The following is a 17,282-nucleotide window of genomic DNA, read 5'->3' as shown; positions in this document are numbered from 1 at the left end:
AAAGGACAGGTAACCTTTGGGTTTGTCAGAGATGTGGTTAAGCTGTGCCTGCCTCTGCCATCTCTGTGGGTCCCACAGATGCACTGGAATTACAATAAATCACATGGGACTCTGTGGTGTTTGCAAGGTTCCCAGAATGAGGTGAGAGATGAGAATCTGACTCCGTGTTCTCAGAAGTCTGACTTGTTATTTTATAATACATTATATTAAAGAATGCTATACTAAAATTATACTTAAGAAAGAGAAGGATACAGACAGAAGGCTTAACAAGAATGAGTAATAAAAACTCATGACTGACTCCTCAGAGTCCAACACAGCGGATGGTGATTGGTCATTAATTAAAACCAATTCACATGGAACCAATCAAACATGCACCTGTTGGTAAACAATGTCCAAGCCACATTCCAAAGCAGCAAACACAGGAGAATCAGATAATTCTTGTTTACATTTTTCTCTGAGGCTTCTCAACTTCTCAGGAGAAGAAATCCTGGCAAAGGGATTTTTCAGGAAATATCACAATGACAGGACTCCATTTTCTTCATGGTGAAAAAAGCTGAGTTTATTAAAAATCACACACTTTTATGGACAGTTCTGATACAGGGGACCTGGCTGGTCCTCAGTCAATGTCCCTCACACCAGTGGCTCATTAGACACACCACCCTCTTTAAACACTCTTAGAGAAAACAACACCAGCTGTAAAGATTAAGAATTGTTTTAATTCCTTCTCTGGTGTGCTGGTGTTCACAGGGGTCCCAGGACGAGGGAAGAGATGAGAATCTTGACTCCATGTTTCAGAAGGCTGATTTATTATTTTATGATATATATTATATTAAAAAAATTATATATTTAAATTACACTAAAGAATAAAAGAAAGGATTTTTGTCAGAGGGAAAGAATGGGATAGAAAGGGATGGAATGAAATTTTGTGACTGACCAGAGAGTCTGAGACAGCTGGACTGTGATTGGCCATTAATTAGAAACAACCACATGAGACCAATCACAGATGCACCTGTTGCATTCCACAGCAGCAGATAATCAATGTTTACATTTTGCTCCTGAGGCCTCTCAGCTTCTCAGGAGGAAAAATCCTAAGGAAAGGATTTTCCATGAAAGATGTCTGTGACACTCTGGACTTTCCCAAAACTTCCCAGAGCAGTACGTGGGATGTTTATCTGACTTTCTTTTCTGAGCTGTGGCACTTGTGGTGCTGGGGTGCCATCCCCAGAGTTGAGTGTGGTCCCTGTGCTGCTCTGGGAGCTCCAGCTGGAGCCAGCAGCTTTAACAGGATTGATTTTCATTTAGAGCAGGCATGTTCTGCTGGCAGCCTGCAGGGATGCTCTCAGCAGGGCTGTGGGCGCATCAATCTGCTCATCACCTTCCACCATTAAAGAGTGTGGGGATGGAAATGGTGGGAAACACCCTGGTGGGTGTGCAGGAGGGAGAATAACCTGCTCAGGTAAAACTGAGGGGTAATGCTCAGTCAGGATCTGGGAGGTTGTCAGGGCTGTGACTGGGAGTCAGGAATTTCTCTACTTGCACCTAAAAAATGCTCCTTACCCCCTTCCCTCTCATCAAGCAAATCTATAAATCCATAATCTAAGCTGTAATTAGCGTTTTTGTTACATCTTGCTGGTCTCTAATATTCTCCTGTTCTGAAGGTTGCAGTTTAGGGATGCTTTGTGCTTGATTTAACTCACCATGGGGGATTACAACAACCAGTCTGGTGCAGTGCTTAATATTGCACTGAAATAGGCATTATGTGGTCAGATTGATGAAAAGGATAATTCATTATTTATCTGTCTTTGCATGTTATAGAGTGTTAATTTACTTTATAAATATTAGATATATCCATCTGTGTAATAGTGCTCTATAAACACTGACAATAGGAAATAGTTAGAAATAGATTAAATCAAAAGTAGTTGTGTATTGGAAATTCTATTTCTTTGTCTGCTGTAGGAAAATAAAAATCTGCTTGGTCTGAGCTGCATACCAATTTTCTTCAATTGCATACATTTTAAAAACAGTCTCAGAAAGCACTTTTTAGCCAGCAGAGTAAAATCCAGCTCTTGGCTCTAAATTGGAAGTATTGCTTTTTGGTACTTGTACCAGTTTCAGGAGAATATCTTCTTTAAGTTAATGTAACTCCCATCAGATTGAGGTGCTTAGCAAGAATGGATTCCAAGGGTGAAGGATTAAACAGAATACTGATTATTGCCCTAAGATGGTTTGTTCTTAAGTACTTAGAATAATATAAAATCCTTTGATCATAATTTTAGTAAGATTTCTTTGGAGATCAAAGCATCAAAGAAGTTGCTAAATATCTGAGGCTTTCACATACAACATCAAACACATGTAGCTGTTTTCTACTTCTTGGATTTTTGTTTCAGTCGTGATATTATTGTACAAATAAAAACTGACACTGAAAAGCCAATTAAATCAGGAGCTTAAAGTGACATCAATAGTGTGTGTAGACTGTAGAGTTATACAGAATTCTGTTCCTAATTTTATGGACAAATTGAATTTTTTCATAAGAATATATTTTTAATTAATTTTTTTTTTTTGTGATATGTAGGGTGAAATGTAAACACTGCTCAAATAAGATGTTGTGTGTGTATCTTCTGAAATATTTGCAGCACTGTTTGGAGCAGTGGGGAGAGCAAAGCCATGCCCACAATGTGCATCAGAGGTGATTTGGGTGCCTGGGCCCCAGCAATCTCCTACCCCTTCAATAATATTGCTGAGCTACCCAGAGGAAAGCACATCCTTGGGTAGGAGAAGGCTGTGATGAGATTTTTAAAGGAATAACATTTCTGTCTCAGGGAAACGTGCTGGGTCTGTCCCTCGGGGATTTTGCTTTCTCCCTGGTTTTCAGAGTGTTTGAAATCAGAATAACCTGCTCTGGATCAGTTTGCTGAGGCTGGGGAGAGCTGTGTTCAAATCAACGTTAATTTTCCTAAAAAACTTGCCTTAGCTCAGCAGTTCCTGAGGATTTCTGGAGCAAATCTCTCACTGCTGTCTGTGATGGTTTCTCTTCCTCCTCCTCCTCCCTGGGAGCCTCTGCCAGGCCAGCAGGGCTTGGCCACTGTGACAGGAGTGGCTCTGGCCAGGCAGCAGCAGCCAAAAATTCCCTCATTGGAATCCCACCCTTGGCCCTTCCTTTGGGAGCTCCATGTGATGCCCACAAAGGTCCAATAACTCCATGGACCCTAAATCTCATGGATGTGAACAAAACCCTCGTCCTGCTCCTGTTCCAGTGGGTGCATCCCAGCTCCAGCACGTTCCAAATAATCTGTATGCAAGGCATCTTCCAGTCCTTCTGTCAGTTAGGCTGAAATGCCACTTTGGTGGAGATTATAGCAGCTCCTCATTTTTACTTTTTTTTCATCTGGGGTTTAAATCCTCAGCACATCGTTGTTGTTTTTTTTTTCCTAAAATGATTATGCAAATAGCAGGCTATTTTATATCCACTTGGCAAAGCTGGAAGTAAAGTGAAATTTAGAGAATATTATTCAACAATTACTGTTATTTGCATCCCTGACAGATAAGGTGGTTGAAGGGTTTATTGTTAGTGGCTGATTCACATATCAATAGAATTACTGAGCTACAATTTACAGTAACTCCTGGTAATGCAAAAACAGATCAAGTGAAGTCTCAGGTTGATGGGGGGAAAAAATCAGCAGAAATAACATCTTTTCCTCCCTCTTTTTTGTGAATAGAGCAGGTGTGAACCACAATTGATGTTAAACACAATTTTCCCCCATTGCACCTTTTTGAGTGCCGCTTCTTGCCACAGAATCCCACTTAAATGTTTCAATGCTTTTCTTCAGCCTAATGCTTTTCATAGTTCAAACCAAACTGGTTCTCAGGCCAAGGTTAAAAATCCTCAAGGATCAATTGCCCTGAGAAGAAATGAGAATGCTGGGAAAAGTGAAAAGCTGTGACTGTACCTTCAATAGCAGGGAGGTATGAGCATTCTCAAGGGATTACAATATAATAAGCATTATACAAGTTTGACTTATTTGGGTTTTGTCAGCCTAAGTCTGCTCCTGACAGGTTTTGTGAATCAGTTTTGTGTTTTGCTCTTGTCAGAGATGAATGCTCAGGGCATGGCTGGAGTTCGAGGCAGTGCAATAACCCAGTGCAGAAAATGAGAGTGATGTCTAAGCAAATCTTGCTGAATGTGGACCCATGTATTCCATTTTTTTTCTCTCTGCCAAAGTCTCATGGATCTGCCAGCTGAACTAAGAAATGCATGTAACTTAATTCCTTTCAGACTTCCATACAGAGAATTCTGTTAGAGCAGAGTTCAAAACAAGAGCACTGAGATGTTTCATTCCAATAACATGAGCCAGCCATAATTTAATCTTGAAAGTGAATTTAGTTGAGTTATACAATAGGGAATAATACAATAAATCATTTAAGTAGTACTTAATTTAAAAGTGTGTATTTTTTTAGACATCCATAAAATTTATTACCTTGTAGAGTTTTTATATGAGATATGAGTGGAGACAAGTTGGGTTGATTTTTTGCCAAAGTTGTAGCTGCCTTGGACTGGGATTCAGGATTTTCTGTTCTTGGTTCCATCCATGGAAGGAAAGGCGTCACCTGAGGAAGATTCTGCAGCTGTGCTGCTCCTTTCTGAATTCTCCTCCCTGGGAAGGCATTAACAGCCCTCAGCACCTTGGTCTCCCAAAGCAAACAGCAGGGATAATTGAATACCACATTTATTAATTGATTAATGAATAGCGCCAAAACACGCACATACTATAGGAAAATAAAGACAGAATTTATGAAAGCTGAAACAATTATGTTTAGGATCTTGTGAAGACCAGGAAAGGCCAAATGAACTGCATTGTTTTGGTTTTTTATTTCCTGCCCTGCTGTATAAAAATTGTTCACCCTTATAGTCAAATAAACTAGCATCTCAGATTACTTCAGCAATTATACAAAGTTTGTTTCTCATCCTGTTTTTTTTTCAATATGTTTGTCCTTATTGGATTCATGGGCAGTTTTTCTTCTCCCCTGCTAAGTCAAACAGGTCTTTGCTTCCAGATATGGATGCTGGATGTTCAACTCTAAGATAAGTTATGATCTTTTTCACAATCCATATGCAATGAAACAATTCATCCCAATGCTTGAAATAATCCAGTTTGCTCAAAGACTGAGAATGCTCTTCCTCTGTGTGCTCTCTTCTGTATGGTTTTCTATTTCTTAGGAAATACATATATTTATCTATATAGATGTAAAAGCAGAGCAGCTGACAGTGGTTTGTCACTGGGCTGCTCCTCTGGAGATCTGGGATCTCCTCATCCAGGGCTGGGCAGCTCCAGGCTGTGGGCAGTGCTTTTCCTCTCTCCAATCCTCCTGGATTTTAAAAAGAAAGGTGGTTTGGAAGCTCTAACCTTGGTTCTGCTGTGGCACTAAAACTCCTGTCAGAGCCAGAGGTTTGTCCATGAATCAGAACAGGAGAGTTCCTTCTAGTCCACTGAAAAAACATCACTGAACATTGTTTTATGGGCAGCATATGCTAAAATTGTAATTTGGTGCTAATTGAGATACCTGTCATCCCTGGCTGAAATCAGACCAGACTTCTGCTGGTCTGAGGGGGCTGCAAGTTACTTGTTTGGTTTTGTTAAACATAATGACTTGAGATAGAACTAAATAATTTTAATTAGAATTGAGAAATTACCTTTTAGTACTAGAACCAGCATCAGGATTTCAGTAGAAACAGTAATGTGAAATACTGGCTCCACTAAAGTAGAATTTAGCATTTTAAAACAAGACAAATCTAAACCTCAGTGTAAATCCAGCATATCTTATTATATGCCAGCAAATATATAATGCTAAAATGGCCCTTTTATTATTCATGTGTTGTGTCTCAGAGTGTGCTGTGCTATTTGTCTTGCAAGCCTGCTCAGAAATTATTTGCCCAGATGGACCATTGCATGTGTTTTGTTTTGCTCATTGTGGGAAATAAGTCTTAATAAATCCAGATCACATCTTGAATCTCAGAAGTGACTCGAGCCAAATGGGGGAGAGGAGGGCAGAGCTACTGTTCCCATCTAGAGCTGAGCCAAAGCATTTCACACACACAAAAACATTGCTGGGAGAGGCTTAGTGTGAGAAAAAATAAATCTGGGGTCTGTCCCTGGGGTGGGTGCCCAGTGCTTGCAGCTGCTGAGGGAAACCTGAGCCCTGGGAAGGGTTTGGATGCTCTGTGGAATTGCTGAGGAGAGGATGGAGCAGGGATGTGCTGGGAGCTGGGCAGGGCAGGGCTGAGTGAGCACCAAGGGCAGGAGCTGTCACTGCATCCCCTTGCTGGGGTCACACAGGGGAGGGGCACTCATGGAGCTGGCCTTTTGTTTTGATGGGAATTGATTTTTTACAGACAGAAAGTCAGCAGTCATCGTTGAATTAATTAACTGAAATTACAAATTCATAATTATTTTCTTCTTTTACCCACATTTTTCTGATCACTCTAGTAATTCTGCGTTACATGCATTGGTTAAGTAATTACCATTAGAAGTGAGATCATGGTATTTACTTTTGATCTAATTCCTGAGCTACAATGATGTGCTTATTTTTGGAGGTGGTAAGTTTAGCATAATAGGAAAAGAAAGCAGAGCTTTATGGGTTGATCATTGTTTTCTTTAGGGTAGAGTAAAGGTCTTTAAACAATTGATTGATCATTGTCCAAAAGCAGAGCAAGGTCATTTTCCTGTCTTTCTGTTCTGCTCTGAAGGGAGCAGGCAGGCACAAAAAGCAGGGGAGGGGAGAAGCACCAAGGCCATCAAACCCAAACTTGTTCTGTGAGCCCAAGGGGCTGCACTGCTGGTGCTGAGTGGATTCATCTGCTGAAGGATTCAGCCCCTTCCTGTGGGAAAATGTCCTGGTTTGATGCTGGCACAATGCCAGTGTCCCCATATATAAAATACATTCTCCCCTGTGGCTGCTGTGAGATGTGACCAGAAATGGAGCAAAGCAGGCTCCAACTTAGGAATAAAGGAAAGAACTTTATTCACTTATAATATGAAAAAAAGGAACATACAGAATGAAAACCTTCCAAAAACATTCCCCCTCCTCTCCCCCAATTTCCACCACCACACAAAACAGAACCTTAGATTCTCAATCCAGTTATGACATCAGATTTGATCCAGGACTCCTGAACAACTGACCAATGTGATCAAGCAGAAGCCATTTATTACACATTACACACATATTTATAGATTCTACAAACTACCAAGTACACACTGCTTGATTGGTGCCTTTGTCTTGTTCCCTCATTTTCTGCCTGCATTTCTTAGAGTATGTGATTGGTTACAGTCCAGGTGTTTCAGTCCTCTGTTATCCAGTTCCTGCAGTCTTGCTATTCAGTTTCTCAGCCTCTTCTTTCGTAATTGTTAATGATTTTTAGGATAATTAAGTATTAAATTAATTACATATTAATTTATCACAATTAAAATGTTCCAATATCCTTGATTTATTCCCGAGGCTTTGACAGCCAACTCAGCAGCAGTGCTGGTGCCCACTATGGCCTAACCCTGCAAATTCATGGCAACAGCTTCCAGCTACAGCAAACCACGTGGCTCCAGCAGTAATGTGGGTTGTGTTGCAGCAGAGCTTGATGAATGAGAGCTGTGTGGAAGCCAGCTCAGGTGTCCCTGTGAGCCTGGCTTGGCTGCCCAGTGCCAGCCCCAGTAGCTCCCTGCACCAGCTGGGGAGCAGGGCCCGGACAGCACCTGCAGCCCTCAGATCTGGGTCACTGAGCTGTGACAGCTTCGTGTGAGATGGTTCTCACCTGTCTGCCCAGGAAAGCACCCTCTGAATCTGTGTGCTCAGTGCAGGTGTGGGGAGTTAAAACCTGGGAATATTTGGTGCCATGTGAGCAGTGATGTCCTGCTTGGAGAGCAGAGGAGCTGATGGTGGCTGTGAGGTGAGGTTGTCCAAACTTCCCAGTGTGGTATCTGAAGAAGAGAACAAGGCCATGAGCAAGGCAGAGGAGTTCTTGCTCTACCCCGCTCTTCTGTCAGTGTCTGTTGCCTTACAGTTTGGAATTTAGAGAGCAAGGCTGAATGCTAGAGAGAGGCCATGCCAGCAAGAGCTTTACTCTTCTACTGAGGAAAACATTCACAGGCAATTAGTGAACAGGATGACTAAAGGAAGCAATCCTCTTGTTTTAGGCAGAACCACTGCTGTGAAACAGCATTTTTTGTCACTTCAAAGAAATTCAGTCTTAAACCAGGCCTGGTTTGTTTCTGACACTCTGGCACTGGCTGGGTGTTGTTCATAGTACTTGTAAAGGTTTGGGTATCTTACATCTTACCAAACCCATACCTGATGCTAGCTTATCAGACTCTCATTTTCCTCATCTCTTCACAAGCTCCTCTGCCAAGCTGGAATCAAAAAAGCAAGATGTGTGTAGGATCAACCTCATTAGTAAAATCAAAAAGCACCAGTCAGACACGGTCACTGCTGCTGCTGCTCTTTCACGCAAAGCAGGATGCAGCTCTGAAATGCCCAGAGACCTTCTGGAGCTTCTCTGCAGCCTATTCCCCAAAGCTGAAAGGGCATCTCAGAGCTGTGGGTGCTGAGCAGGGCTGGGCTGGGCTCCCCTGGTGCAGGGAGTGCCCTCTGCCCCATGACAGAGCTGGGACCTGTGGGGGTCCCAGCTGTGGGTTTCTCTGGCTCTGCATTGCAGGCACTCCAGACAGCAGTTTCATGTTGGGACTCAGGTGTTTATTATTTCTTATCAGTAAAACAGTCTCACTACTGTGAGTTCACAACTTTTCATTAGAAGGCACAAAATGGCCAACAAGCTCTTGCTACAAGGTCTCCTAAGACTAAACTATCCAATTAAGACCTGACACCTGGATTTTTTTCCCTTTTAACCCAATAACTGATCCCACAGAGCCCACAGTGAAGACTTTTCTGCCCAATTACAAAATGCCACCCAAACCCATGGAGAAGGAGGAAGAAGAAGCTGAAGAAGAAACCCAGGACAGCACCCTGTGCCCTCCATCTTGCTGCCATCCACAACACACTAAAAACCCCAAACCCTCAATTTCTCACCCAGTGACACACCTGCACTGCTCTCTATAATCTATTGCACACTTTTGTGGGTTCCAGTCTGTCTTGAAGTGTGGGAAACTTTCTCCATGGATGAGGGTCAGAGTCAGTGCTGCCCTGGGGGTCAGGGCACCCAGAGCAGACACAGCAATATTCCCTGTGTGCCCTGGGGTTGCACAGGATCCTTTTGCCATCCCGACCCTGACCTCTCCTCAAGTGCAGCAATTCCTGCTTCTCCAGGGAAAGCCTTCTCCCTCAGCAGCATCAGTTCTGTGTGGATCCCAGCCTGGTTTCTCCTCACAGAGCTCAGTGCTGCACATTGATCCCACTGATCAGAATTCCACCATTCCCATCACACACAGCAGGGAGTGTTGTCGTCTTTTATTAGTAAGGTACAAAATGGCTAATTGTCTCTTGTTAAAAGGTTTTTAAAGTTAAACTATCTATTTGAGAAATGACACTTAAATTATTTTCACTTTTAACCTAATAACTTGACATCCACAATGGGGACTTTTCTGTCTAATAATAAAAAATTACCTAAACCTATGAAGAAGGAAGAAGAAGGTGAAGAAGGTAAAGAAGAACTACCTAGAACTTAACTCTAGAACTACCACTCTAAAACCTCTATCTTGTCTTCTAAAACTCCAAACTCTAAGTTTTCTACTCTGTGATGCTACACACTTGTCATTAAACTACACACCTGTAATCTCAGTGTTATCAGTCAATTTTGGAATCTTTTCTGCAGCTTCAGGTAAAATGCAGTGCTCTCCTGGGGGCCAGAGCCTGTCAGTACAGAAAATCTAAAATTCTCAGCCTCCAGAACTCCAACACATGAGGTGTGAGAGAGCCATCTCATTGGGAGTATCACTTCTGTTTATAACTGTTTGCTTCTTATTTTTTGTCTCCTTGCTTTTTTGTCAGTTCTTGGAGATTTGCAAAGAACATGAGTTCAGCAAATGTGGAAAGGTTTAGTAGGAATTTTACAAACCCTACCATGCTCTCATTTTCACCATTTAGGAGCATATAGATTAGTCTTTACCCTTCTTTTTTACTGGCCTTTCTTACCCATATTGCAATGTTTTCTTTATGAAAATGAGCCTCATTTGAGTCAATTTTGCAACAATTGAGTTAGTTGCATTATTTAAAGGCACGACAAATGGAGTGTATCACTGATTTCATTGCACTCCAGACAGTCTGTGCAGTTTGCTCCTAACTCAATTCAGCCCCGTGCAGGTACAAGGGCTGAGGAGGAAAACCTGGCGAGGAATGGCTTTGGTCCTAGGAGACTTTGGCGCAGTTTTCCATGAACAGTGTTGCTGATTCTTGGCTTCTTTTCTCTGCTGCTGTCTAGGTTGGGATTGAAGGCACTGGAGATGATATTTTGTGTTCAGATTCAAATGTTTATTATTTTTTATCTATGTTGCAGTCTTACAAGTCCTGAGTTCTACAGCATTCTACTAACAAGCTATAAAATGGCTGTCACTGTCTTTCTCTACAAGGTCTTTTAAGGGAAAACATCCACTTAAGAAATGACACCTGAATTAGTTTCACTTTTAACCCAATAACCAACCACCTGTGCCTGCAATGTGGACTTTCTTATCCAATTACACAAAACCACCCAAACCCATGGAGAAGAAGGTGGAGAACAAGGAGCAGCTTCCATTCTAAAAGCTCCATCTTGCCTTATATAGATTGCTATATTCTAAACCCTTAAACTCTTGTGATGCTGTTCACAGGGGTCTGAGGATGAGGGAAGAGATGAGGATCTGACTCCCTGTTTCAGAAGGCTGATTTATTATTTTATGATATATATTACATTAAAACTATACTAAAAGAATAGAAGAAAGGATTTCATCAGAAGGTTAGCTAAGAGTAGAAAAGGAAGCAATGATAACAAAGGTTTGTGTCTCAGACAGAGAGCCTAAGCTAGCTGGCTGTGATTGGCCATTAATTAGAAACAACCACATGAGACCAATCACAGATGCACCTGTTGCATTCCACAGCAGCAGATAACCATTGTTTACATTTTGTTCCTGAGGCCTGTCAGCTTCTCAGGAGGAAAAATCCTAAGGAAAGGGTTTTTCATAAAATGTTTCTATGACAAACTCTAGGTTTTCCACCCTGTGATATCACACACTTCTGTTCAAACTCCACACCCACAATCCCAGTTCTGCCATGCCATTTTAGAAGCTTCTCCATAGCCTCAGGTCAATGCTGTGTTCTCCTGCCTGGCAGCACAGAAAGTCTGAAATTTTCAGCAGCCAGGGTTCCAGCACATTGTTCTATGTGGATATTTAGGAATGGTAACAACCAGACCTTCCTCAGCCTCTGTACAAGGCCAGGTCCAGCATTGTGTCTGTGGCTCACATGGTGATGCTTAAATGACAAAATGCAGAGACCCCCACAGAGCACTGATGGGAATGGCTGGCATGTAATAGTCAGCTGAGATTAAAGGCTTTTTTTTTTCAAAGTGCATTAGCAATAAAACTATTTTTAGAGGCATATATTTTAATTCTGAGTCTTCTAGCATCTTGTACCAGCATTTAGTAAAGTTACTACAGAGTAAGTAGAGATAATTTGAGACTGGAAGGGACAGTCTGGAGACAATCTAGCCTTCTGTTGAAAGCAGGGCTTTAGATTAGGTTATCCAGGCCCTGTAAAACCAGGTCCTGCATCATTCCAGAGGGAGAGATTCCATCTCTTCCCTGGTGCCCCTCTGCTTTGTGTTTGCTTACTTGCTTATCTCTATGAAAATAAGTATACTACTCTTAAGTGGCTCACTCCTTCCTGTTTATTGTGTTCTCAGGGTCCAGCTTGAATTCAAGGACAATAAGTCTTGGGCACAGAATAGGCACTTTGTACCTTTATACACTGAAATATGTTCTAGTGTATAAAGCAGGAGTATGGCTCAGTGACACACCTGGAAGTTCCTGCTTCCTACAGGAAAACATCCAAAGGAAATGACAACCAAGGCAGACAGTGTGTCTCCATCTCTTGTGTGAGGCTGATTCCTGGTGGGACCTGGGTTCCCAGCAGGCAGGTGGACATAAATAAATGGAGAACACTGATTAAGCAGCAGCCACCTCATTTCCAGAGCGCAGGATTTGCATACACTGGTGGGCTGGAGGAAAATTTACTGAGCACATGGTGCTGGGAAAGCCTGGGGTGTTACAGGAGGAGCCATTTGCTCATTATTTTGAATAGCAATGAGGTGTGTGCCAGAGCTCTGGTGGGTTTGCAGACAGCTCTGCCTCCTGAACACAGATGGGATTCCTACCTTTAATTGTGATTTCATGGTGGAAAATGCTGCTTGAAGATTGGAGCTCTGTAGTCCTGCAAACGCCCAGGCCCTCAGTTTCTATGCCCTAACCACCCCAGGCTTTGGCTGGCTGCAGTGTCTTGCATTGCAAATATGATTTATTTACTATGCACTGTTCAGTGACACCTCCAATCTATCCTGCTTCCTGGGACTGTATGCATTTTAAATGAGATAATACATTTATTTCACTTGCGTTTTTGCTGCATCTGAAATGAGCCTGTGCCTCAGTACAGTTATGTGGGAGTGGCTCTGATTGGAGCTGAATATTCCCAGTCCCAGATGTCATGGATGAACTTTTCATTATGCAGAACAGGGCCCCAGGAGAACATTCTGAGTCCCTTCAGAACTGGGGAGCTGTGGTGCTTGTGAGGGACGAGGTGAGAGACGAGAATCTGACTCCATGTTCTCAGAAGGCTGATATATTATATTATATTATATTATATTATATTATATTATATTATATTATATTATATTATATTATATTATATTATATTATATTATATTATATTATATTATATTATATTATATATTATGCTGTATAAAACTATACTAAAGAAAGAGAAAGGAGACATCAGGAGACTTAACAAGGATGAACAATAAAAATGTCTGATTGACATAGAGAATCTGACACAGCTGGCTGTGATTGGCCATTAATTAAAAACAATTCACATGGAACCAATCAAACATTCACCTGTTGATGAACAATGTCCAAGCCACACTCCAAGGCAGCAAACACAGCAGCAGCAATCAGATAATTATTGTTTTCATTCCTCTCTGGGGCTTCTCAGCTTCTCAGGAGAAAATCCTGGGCAAAGAGAATTTTTCAGAAAATATCATGGTGACAGGGAGCCTTGGTGTTCCCTTAACACCAACAGCCGAGTGAGGAATGAGAGGCAGGAATTGCACAGCTCCATCACAGCTCCCCCAGGCTGCCTTGGGGCTGTGCAGAGCCCAGGCATCACTCTGGAGGAGAGAGCCATCCTTTGGCCATCCTGTATCACCTGCATCTGAGCCAGGTGGGATGGGGAGTCCGTTATCACTTGCATCTCACCCACCTCTGGCTGGTAAGCAGAGAAACAAAAAGATCATTTGCTAGAACCTCAAATCCAAGGAAACTTTGGTCTGTAGAGAAAACCTGAGGAGACTGGTTGCATCCCCCAGCCCAGAGGTTTGGGGTGAGTGCTCAGGGAGCCTCCCAGCAGTGCAGGAGGTGCCTGCAGTGGTGCAGGGCAGCAGTGCAGCTCTCTGCCTCTCTCAGCAGCTCTCAGGAAGTTCACCCAGCAGCCTTGGGAGTGTTTGCAGAAGGTAACATTGGTGCAGTAAAGCAAACAAGACCCAGCACGTATAACGTGCTCAAGCCCAGAATCAATCTTTACCTGTGTCCATGACTTGGAAGATGTAAATAGTTCCACTGGCTGCTCACTCTGTGTGGAATTACAGCTATACATGCTCAGAAACAAGTGAGATGCAAGGCCTGTGAGCCTTCTGAAGTTGAGCTCTTGGTGTATTTGTTGCCTTCTTTGAGAGGATAAATCAAAACCCTGAGGCTTTTACCCCATGACCCTTCTCTGTTACCAACAAAGGGAACTAGGGAGGGTGAGGCTCATAGGAGCCTCTGCTCTGTCGCAGACATCTTTTATGAAAAATCCTTTCCTTAGGATTTTTCCTCCTGAGAAGCTGAGAAGCCTCAGGAACAAAATGTAAACAATGGTTATCTGCTGCTGTGGAATGCAACAGGTGCATCTGTGATTGGGCTCATGTGGTTGTTTCTAATTAATGGCCAATCACAGTCAGCTGCCTCAGACTCTGTCTGGGACACAAACCTTTGTTATTCATTCCTTCTTTTTTATTCTTAGCTAGCCTTCTGATGAAATCCCTTCTTCTATTCTTTTAGTATAGTTTTAATGTAATATATATCATAAAATAATAAATCAGCCTTCTGGAACATGGAGTCAGATCCTCATCTCTTCCCTCATCCTCAGACCCCTGTGAACACCGTCACACAGCTCCTTTACCCCCCCAGTTTTCTCTGATGTGTTCCTGCCCAGGTGTCTGAGTGTGTCAGGCTCACAGGAGTGTGCAAACCCCAGCACACACACACACACACACACACACACACCCAGAGGGACAGGTAACAGGATTGAATTGTTTAGAAGCAGCCACAATGTGTCCTCAGTCTTACACAGTTCAGGCACATCTGAAGATGAATTTAGGTTGGCCTCTACATGATTTTAACATGTGTAACTAAAAGAAAAATACCCTGGTGCACACAATCTGTTGTTTCCAACATTTAGGAAAGGTTTCCAGCTCAAATTTATTAATAATTCTGATAGGGAAGATTATTCTTCTGTGTGATGAGGACTTTTTCACAGTTATAAAAGTATGTCTAATAACTAATTGAAGTGGATTCAATTGATAGTCAAATTTGAGCAGAGCTTTTAATAGCCAGAAGCAAATGAGCAGAATGCAGCCTGCTGATAAGGAGGCAGGGAGTGTTTTGAATGCTGCCATATGTCCAGATCCAAGTGATCAGCCTTGCAAACAGAATCAGAAAGTGCTCGGCATCCTTTCAGGGCTGTGTCTTGTTTGCTTTCAGGACCTATAAGAGGAGGCTCTCAGAGCAGTTTTTCAAAGTGACATGTTCATGGGAGTGAACTGGAGACAAACAATCTCCTTATTGGGGAGCATAATGAAATATGGCTCATGCTTGGCTGCAGGAAAGTGAGGCTGAGCCATATTTGATGTGGCATCTGAAATAAGAGAATCTAATAATATCAAATGGGTTTCAGAAGGGTAAATGGAAAGCTTGAGGTTTGTCTTAGGCCTTATAATTGGGGCTGGATGAAGTCATAGAGGGGCCAGGGGCTGTGGTGAGCTGCAGGCACTCTGACCCCCCTGATGGAGCTGACCATTCGTGCCAGCCCCTCAAATAAAAGTTTAATGTTAAGGAGCTGTGTTGCATGAAATTCTGGTCTCAAGGGTAATTCTGAGTCATGCAGCACCATACAGGAGTTCCAAGTGAGGTGTATAAAATTAATCACTTTGAGTATTAAAGTTCAATTTTGGACTTCAGTTAGAGTGTTTATGAACCATATGAAACAATATTATACTTCCTGATTATAAAGATTATTTTAGTTATTGGTTAGAATATTTGTGAGGGTTTTTTTTTGTCTAGCTTTGCTAATCACTTCCAAGCACTTGGTAGACTACAAATTGCACACAGTAAGCAGCCATATAGAATCCTTTCTGTGTTGGTAATATGATATATTAACTAATAATCCAAACAAAATATAATAAATTGCTACTTAATTCTGAGATGGTCAAGCAGAACTAAATAGATTCCATTACTTTGAAAATGTGAATAATTTGTTTTGGAAATAAGAAGTTTCTCTTTAGCTTCTAAGTGTAAAAGCCAGAAAGTCATGAGTGCACACTCAGGAAATGGGATTAGCTGGTCATAAACCATCCCAGGCCAGTGGTCAAAGAAAAAAACACTTTGCAGTTTCAAAGGTAGCAAAAGTAAGAAAGAAAAATACTGAAGTGAATGAAGGACAAATTATGGCATGTAAAAGTCAATCAGAAGAGCTAAATGGTGCACTGTAAAACCTGTGACAGGTAGGGCCCAGGAAAATAAGCAAGTGCTTTATTTAATAAGGAGGCAAAAGTAGCTCTGAGCAACATTTGGGTTCCAGGAAGGCTCTGGCATTGCTGGGCTGTGTTCCTTTCGGCAGCCCAAGCTGTCCTGCCTGTCTGCTCCTCCTCATTTGGAGGTGATGCAGCCCAAACACGTTTCCTCAGCCTGCCCAGCTCTGCAGGTTTCTTTCCTGCCCTTTCCTCCTGTTTCAGGGGTTTGGGCTGCACTGACAGACATATGGCAGCTTGATTCCTGGGCAAGATTCATGGAGGTAGTGCCTGAGTGATGCTCTCTGAGCAGGAGGGGATGCAGGGCACTGTGTTCAGCCTGGGAACTGTGCACAGCACCAGCTGGGACTGGCCTGCTGCTGCTGCTCTGATTTACTGAGAGCAGCTTTGTGTGTGGATGCTTTTTTTTATCAGTTCAGGCAGGGGAAAATGGGAATGTCTGTAATCTGGGGTGAGCTAAAATAGTTCCATATGAGCTGTCAGGCTGGAGTTAAAGTGGTGAAAAGGAGCTAAGTGTGTGCAGTTGCTGTGCTGCCTGCTGTTAGGCTCTGGCAGGTTCACAGAGTTCATATGATCAATACATTTGTTCTTCTGCCTGGTACACAGAGAAACAACAAGATCATTTGCTAGATCCTCAAATGCAAGGAAATTTTGGTCTGTGGAGAAAACCTGAGGAGATTGGTTGCATCCCAGGGCAGATTTCAGCAATATTTTTTATAGGGGATTAGAAAACATCTAAAAAGAGCAAGTCTGGCCTGATCCCCATTATTATTGTGGGTCTGGGTGTCAGAGGATGTAACATCCTCTTACTCCAGGGGATGTGCCATCCTCTTACTCCAGGGTGGAGTAAAAATGGCTGTGGACAGACTCTAGAGGATGAGGGAAGGCACTGGTTCTCTCATTTTTCCCTCTCCCTTCTCATCCCTGCTGCGAATGCAATGTTTAATTTTGCCTGTGCTAAGTGGGTGACAGGAGCAGGGTGGAGCAGAAGCCCCAGTGTGTGAAGCAGCCCATCTGCCTGTGCCTGTGGGGGAGCCTTGTACTTGGATTTGCTTCTCCTGGGAGGACTCAGGTGGGTGGAGGATGTAGTGTGGGGATGTGGCAATTCACTGCAAACCCCAGAATCCAGGTCAGTCTCAGCATCCCTCTGCTCTGGTTGTATCAGCCACTCAAAGTGGTCAATAATGTGAATTTAGCAAAGCTGGAACCTCGGTGTCTGTCAGAAGGAAGAGCAGGAAGAGGGAGATTCAGCAAA

The 17,282-nt window shown here is 42.6% G+C and overlaps 1 protein-coding gene across 2 annotated transcripts in view; it reads left to right on the top strand.

The window, feature by feature from the left end:
- LOC135451489 (glypican-5-like) overlaps positions 1-17,282 on the top strand; it is a 366,422-nt gene that overhangs the window by 209,017 nt on the left and 140,123 nt on the right. The gene's annotated exons all lie outside the window — the stretch shown is intronic.

This window comes from Zonotrichia leucophrys, chromosome 9, assembly GCF_028769735.1.
Source record: "Zonotrichia leucophrys gambelii isolate GWCS_2022_RI chromosome 9, RI_Zleu_2.0, whole genome shotgun sequence".
Taxonomy (NCBI): domain Eukaryota; kingdom Metazoa; phylum Chordata; class Aves; order Passeriformes; family Passerellidae; genus Zonotrichia; species Zonotrichia leucophrys.
This window is presented reverse-complemented; position numbering and strand designations above follow the sequence as displayed.